The sequence below is a fragment of the Biomphalaria glabrata genome, chromosome 17, assembly GCF_947242115.1.
Source record: "Biomphalaria glabrata chromosome 17, xgBioGlab47.1, whole genome shotgun sequence".
In the NCBI taxonomy this organism is placed as follows: domain Eukaryota; kingdom Metazoa; phylum Mollusca; class Gastropoda; family Planorbidae; genus Biomphalaria; species Biomphalaria glabrata.
In genome coordinates this window covers 22,232,083-22,238,487 of record NC_074727.1, presented here as the reverse complement: position 1 = coordinate 22,238,487, position 6,405 = coordinate 22,232,083, and positions in this window count along the sequence as shown.

The following is a 6,405-nucleotide window of genomic DNA, read 5'->3' as shown; positions in this document are numbered from 1 at the left end:
GTCTACAGGCATTAGCTCCTTCACCAACGAGTCTGTTCTTTCTTTTGCTTGCGACACCATTTTATCTACCTTGTTTCCCTTACTGTTAATTTGTTTACACATTGCTTCAATACCTTTCCGTATATTGCCAATGAGCTCAACAATAAATAGCATAATTTCAAATAGGTAGGTCACCAGATCTTCTTCTTCATCGATCTGGGTTTGCCGGAGATGAGCTGTTAGAGCCTCCTTGCTACCACCAAGCTTCAGATGTCGTTAATAAGGTTTCTGTTTAATTAAGCTCTTTAACTAAGAGATGGTCTAGTTGTTTCAAAGATGTCATTGTGATCGAATCCTACCTCCTCTCGCTGAGTCGCCTAAAATCCAACTTACAGACACCAATGTAACTTAAGGGAGGCAACTAAACGAGGCAACGATGTTTATTCTATACTGTCCATACCGGAGTGTTCTATATTGGCTCTTCAGATAATTTCTTTTCCTATCGCCATGTACATTGACGTTTAGAGGTAAAAGAATTGGGAGACTTTACCCAATACTAAAAGTAAATATAATTCCAAAGTAAACTATAGACACTTTCTCACAGTTTGTAACAAAAATATTTCAATTAGAAAAAAAATTCTATACAATGAATGAAAGCAACAGAAGAGATTATGGTGTTTTATTTTTTTCTTATTTTAAGTTTTATTTACGTTTCCATTTTCAAGTTTAAATTTAATGGGTTAACTTACGAAAAACGTAATATTTTTTTTTTGCTTAATACTACCAATAATATTTTTTTCCCTTAAGTTTTCTTTCAGGAAGGCAGTGCATAGCGGAAAGAAAAGTTCGAAGTATGGATGTTTGTAACTGAATCAGAAATCCCATTGGTAGCGAACCATGCTGGGAATTACTCCCTTAGAGCACGTTAGAGGAAGTGAGCAGTGAGTTTTAAGGTTGCCCTGTCCCCGTTCAAGGACAGCCCTAATGTCGGACATGTACCAGTTATCTCTCTATCACATCTTTGTCCCAATCGTCTTTCATGCAGGACTCGGCATTCATAAAGAATGTGCTCTATGGTCTCGTCGTCCTCCATGCAGTGGCAGTACCGTATGTCGTAGTTCTCCTTTCAACGTCCGAACTAAACACCAATCGGACAGTGCCCGACTCGGAACTGGGCTAGGACTGCCTGTTCCGCACGATTAAGTTGCCACCCCGCATCCATTCTGTCTGGTCTACTCATTGCCCTGTGGAGCTCACGTCCCTTGTCCGAAGAATCCCAGCCATCGTACCAAAGCGCCAACAATCTTTTGTCGACCAAGGATCTTACATTTTGGTATGTGCACGGTTCATCACGCACGTGTGCGGTCTGGACCGCGGTTTTAGCGAGGTGAACGGCCAAGTCGTGGCCAACCACGCCACAATGAGCGAGCACCCATTGTAAGTTAACGATCAAACCGAATAGTAGGAGACGCTCCCCGACTGTGAGGAGATCCCTTACTCTTCTGACACCTTCTTCTAGCCCCTCCAAGACCTCTAGTGCGGACATCAAGTCTGTAAAGAAGACCACCTCGTTGGCTGGGGCAGCCCCGCTACTTACTTTTTCTTCCACCCATTCCAGTGCCTGGAACATTGCCTCCAGTTCAGCCTCGAGGCTGTTTTTTCCCTGGCAGGGTCCCATGAGCTCGTGCAGCTTTAAAAGTTATGACTCTTTTATAGTATATGAACAAGTTTTTACCCGAACTCTGCAGCGGCTCCCACAGAATCTTTTTTTATTGCCTAAAGTAATAAATATTCTAAGAATCCTTTGGCGTTGTTTTTCATTTAAAAACTAACTGAAAAACCTTTTATCATAAAATTTCTGACTTTGTCTATTTTTCTTTGCCTAAAGGAGAACTCAGCCATCAACAGCTTATCTGGTTTATTTTTTTTTTTTTTTTATCTAACCCTGACAAACCTACAGACACAAAACTAATAACATCTTTTCGTCTAATGGGGGTCGCTAATAAAATAAAACAATTTTTATAAAAGTTATTTAAGATTTCTAGGGGACTAACATAGCTCCTTGTATTACACGGAACTACATAAATACAATAGTGCAATCTAGTCTGTAGTTTAAAAACACAACTCCGTTTCAATTATAAACTTGGTGCGGTAGGGAATGTTTTTTTTCTTTTAAATTGCTTTTGTTAGCGCAAGTTTCATACTTATATAATGCTCATATAGCTATGGTCCAATCTCTTTTGTCTAGTGGTGGGGTAATGGTCTCTGAGAGATGTTAAAATAAATTGTTGAGCCTCATTGAAAGCCAGCATTTTAAAAATCGAGAAAAATATCCCACACAAATCAAGATACTTTTAAGGTTTTAATAGTGTATTGTCACTTTGAAATTTGCATACAGCTACTTCATTTTCTAGATCTATATTAATAAATGTAAAATATTTTAGTTTTGCTTTCAGTTGATTAATTAACGTCTCTACCATACATTCGTGAAGTACCACTGATTTATGACTGCTTTATAAAGACATTGCTGGATCTGTCAAAAGGCTTAGCATGAAATTTGTATACATCTTTCTTTTATCCATATAGTACTATTTAAGAAACGGTTTTAATTCTGAACGCCACAATGCGTGAAATATCGCTTTTTTTCTATTAAAACTCAGTATTTAATTTTCGCTATTTTTTTTGAAAGGGTTGCAGTCTATATATAAAGCTTAAATACATATGTTCAATATAGACTTAGGCCTTTTTAAATAGCATTTTAAACAATTTTATCGCTTAAATTGGAAATAATTGCTTGAATGAATGTGTTTGTGTACAATTTGTACAAACAAAATTGCAGCATTTATAGACCACCAAATTCTAGTTTAGAATACATGCAGGAACTATGTAATCAGATTACTACACTTAAAGAGACAAATAAAAATGCAGTTTTTTGGATTTTGGGTGATTTCAACCTACCTGATATAAATTGGAAAACACTAACCATAGATAAACACCAAAACCTTAAGGACATAAATGAGCTTTTCATAGAAACTTTACACAACCTAAGTTTAGATCAAATCATTAAAAAGCCAACTAGATTAAACAACACATTAGATCTCTTCTTAACCAACAGACCTGGATAAGTAGTTGATTATGATATTATCCCTGGTCTATCAGACCATGAGATCATAAAAATACACAGTCAGATAAAAGCAGTAGCCAATACAAAACCCAAAAGAAAAATCTTACTCTGGAATAAATGTAACCTAACACAACTACACCAAGCTGCATTAAACTTTCAACAAACATTCTTATTAGAAAAAGACATTAACCAACCAGTCGATGACCTCTGGAATTTCATTAAAAACCATCTTAAAAGCATTATAGAAAATCATATACCAACTAAAGACATATCAAACAAAATAAATAAATGCTGGTTTAATAATAGACTAAAGAAGCTTTGTAAACAGAAGGAAAACCTCTATAGAAAATTTAAAGAAACTAATGCAGAAAGAGTTTACAAAAAGTATATAAAAATTAAACACTTAACCCAAAAAGTAAGCAGACAGCTGCAGAGTGAATACATAAACAATGTAATATCTTTTACGTGAAGCCTGAAAGAGTATTTTGAACACTGGGGCTAGCTCATTACTTAGTTCTTTGAGTAATCTAGCTGGAATACCATCAGGTCCAGAAGCTTTATTTGGTTTGGTGTTGGCTAATAGTTTTTGAATTCCATTTTCTTGTACTACTATATCTTCTATGTTGTCTACTTGGTTCAAATTCAAGTTCACCACCATAGTTTGCTTAAAAAATTAAAATATTTCGGCATTAATGGTCCACTGCATCAGTGGATTAAAGACTTTCTGATAGGGAGAGAACAAACTGTAATAATAAATGGCTCTAAATCAACACCGATAACAATAAACTCAGGTGTACCTCAAGGAACAGTCTTGGGTCCACTACTATTTTTAATTTACATAAATGATTTACCAAATTGCATTATTTCAGGAACAAAAGTCAGATTAATTGCAGACGATTGCATAATATATAGAACAATAAAAACAACACAAGACACAAATATTTTACAAAGAGAATTAGATGAATTACAGAAATGGGAATCAAATTGGAGCATGTCTTTCCACCCAGAAAAATGTCAGTTGTTAAGAGTAACAAAAAAACTAAAACAAATTAATTCCACTTATCTTATTCATGGCAAACCAATAACACAGACTAAAAACGCAAAATACCTAAGTGTTATAATAAATGAAAAACTGTCATGGAATCCACATATTGATGAAACTACAAAAAAATCAAACAAAGCATTAGGATTTATTAAAAGAAATTTCTATAAATCAAATAAGAAAATAAAACTAAAATGTTATTTAACCTTGGTTAGGCCAATAATAGAATATGCATCCTCTGTTTGGGACCCCTCAACTCAAGAAAACATTAAGAAACTAGAACAGACACAAAATAGAGCAGTGCGATTCATAACAAACGAATAATCACATTTGACTAGAGTAACACCTTTAGTAAAATCACTAAATTTAGAAAGCCTTCAGGACAGAAGGCTCAAAAGTAAAGTAGCAATAATACATAAAACACTGAACCATAATCTTCAAATACAAAAACAAAATTTAATAAAATACTCTGAAAGACACAAAGATAAAGGCACATTCCTCGTTCCATATGCTAGGACAAATTTGTACAAATACTCCTTCTTCCCTAGTGCTATTAGAGCATGGAATGGGTTGCCTGAGCTAGCCAGGAAAACCAGTGACTTGGCAGAATTTAAGTCATTGGTTAATATGCATGACTAAATGCTTGACGCGTAGGACGTAATCATCTTCTTTTTTTGAAGTAACGTCTGTATTATATAAGATAAAAGAAGACAAAATAAAAGCAACTAGCCGATACTCGTGCTCTGCTACGGTTTGAATTGTTGATGTAAGTGGGGTATCACCTCGAACACTTTTAAAACCAATAAAAACGGCACTACCCCAAAAATAACCACAATTTTATCGCCTTCACAATCTATTTTGATTTCTTCTATTCGCAACTCTTTACTTATTTATTCGTATTTTGTCAGACCTAGATCTAGATATTTTATATTTTTATATGTAGAGATGTCAGAGGTTTATTTCTTGCTTCACACAATTTCGGACACATAGTGGTATGAATACTCAATTCCAATTAATTAATACTTGCTACACGAATACTTGTTACACAAATAAGAATAATCAATACTTAATATACTTCAATTCTAACTCAGGCTTAATAAGGAAAGCAATAACATTTTAATAATCAATTAAGCACACAATTATATTAACTCTTAGTAAATAATACACAAACACCAGTCCAGGAAGTAAACGTCCAACCTTCCTTTACCGGGAGTAAGACCTCACTCTTACATTCAACGAAGACTTAACCATTCAGTTCCCAATACGTGCAAGACTGTTCACATTCACAACCTGGGAATATATATATATATATACAAGGGGATAACTATCATACCAAAATATCTAACTAACATTCACTCTCGCCATACCTCCCCCCTGACAAGAGAGGCACATTAATTTGAATAACCTATTCTCACAAACCATATTGTACAACCCAAAAACACACACACACACATACTTACAATTTTAATTCGCTGAATAATTTTTAGGAATTTTAATTTTTGATTTAGAACAGAGGCCTGCTTGTAGATTGACATCTACTTCTAAAATTGTGCTACACATTATCATTAACCTTAAAATTATAGAAATGTTCTCTGAGCACACACACACATACAGATGAAAAACGCATTTGATAATCACACTGATCTAAGGATAATAGCAAATATTAACTTTGGCAATTATCTACAATGTAAACAAAAACAAAAGTGTTAATAGATGTGCTTGTCCCCATCTACCTGTCTTAACAAATTTCTTTATGGGCAAGATACAAGCAGATATATTGTATTGATCCAAATTGCCGATATCCCAAGGGGCTCGGATTAGAAGTGAGGCCGATTGCCGAGCACATCAGGGAAACACCCCCATATTCATTCTCAGTACCACATAAGCCGTGCAGGTGTCCGCTATAAAACCGATCCTTTGAGGAACGGTGTGTGGATAGTGGCTTGTTTGTTGAAGCTTACTTTCATCCCCACAAGTGCAATGAACTCGGTCCCCATCGTTGTTTTTTTTTTCTCTTCCCTATTGATCTAATCGTCTCCGCCTAGGAATGCTTACACCTGAGCGTCACGGGGAGGCTGAGAATCATTGCCCGGGAGTATCTCAAAGTAAGCGAGATGTGACACTCTGATGTTTCCAAAGTAACGATGTCGCCCACGCAGCGGTTTCTTCTGATCCACGCAGCCAGATGTTTACAAAGGAACGACAAATATCTGAAATTGTTCTGGACCCGGAGAGTTGCACGTTCTACCAGGTTGTAGCA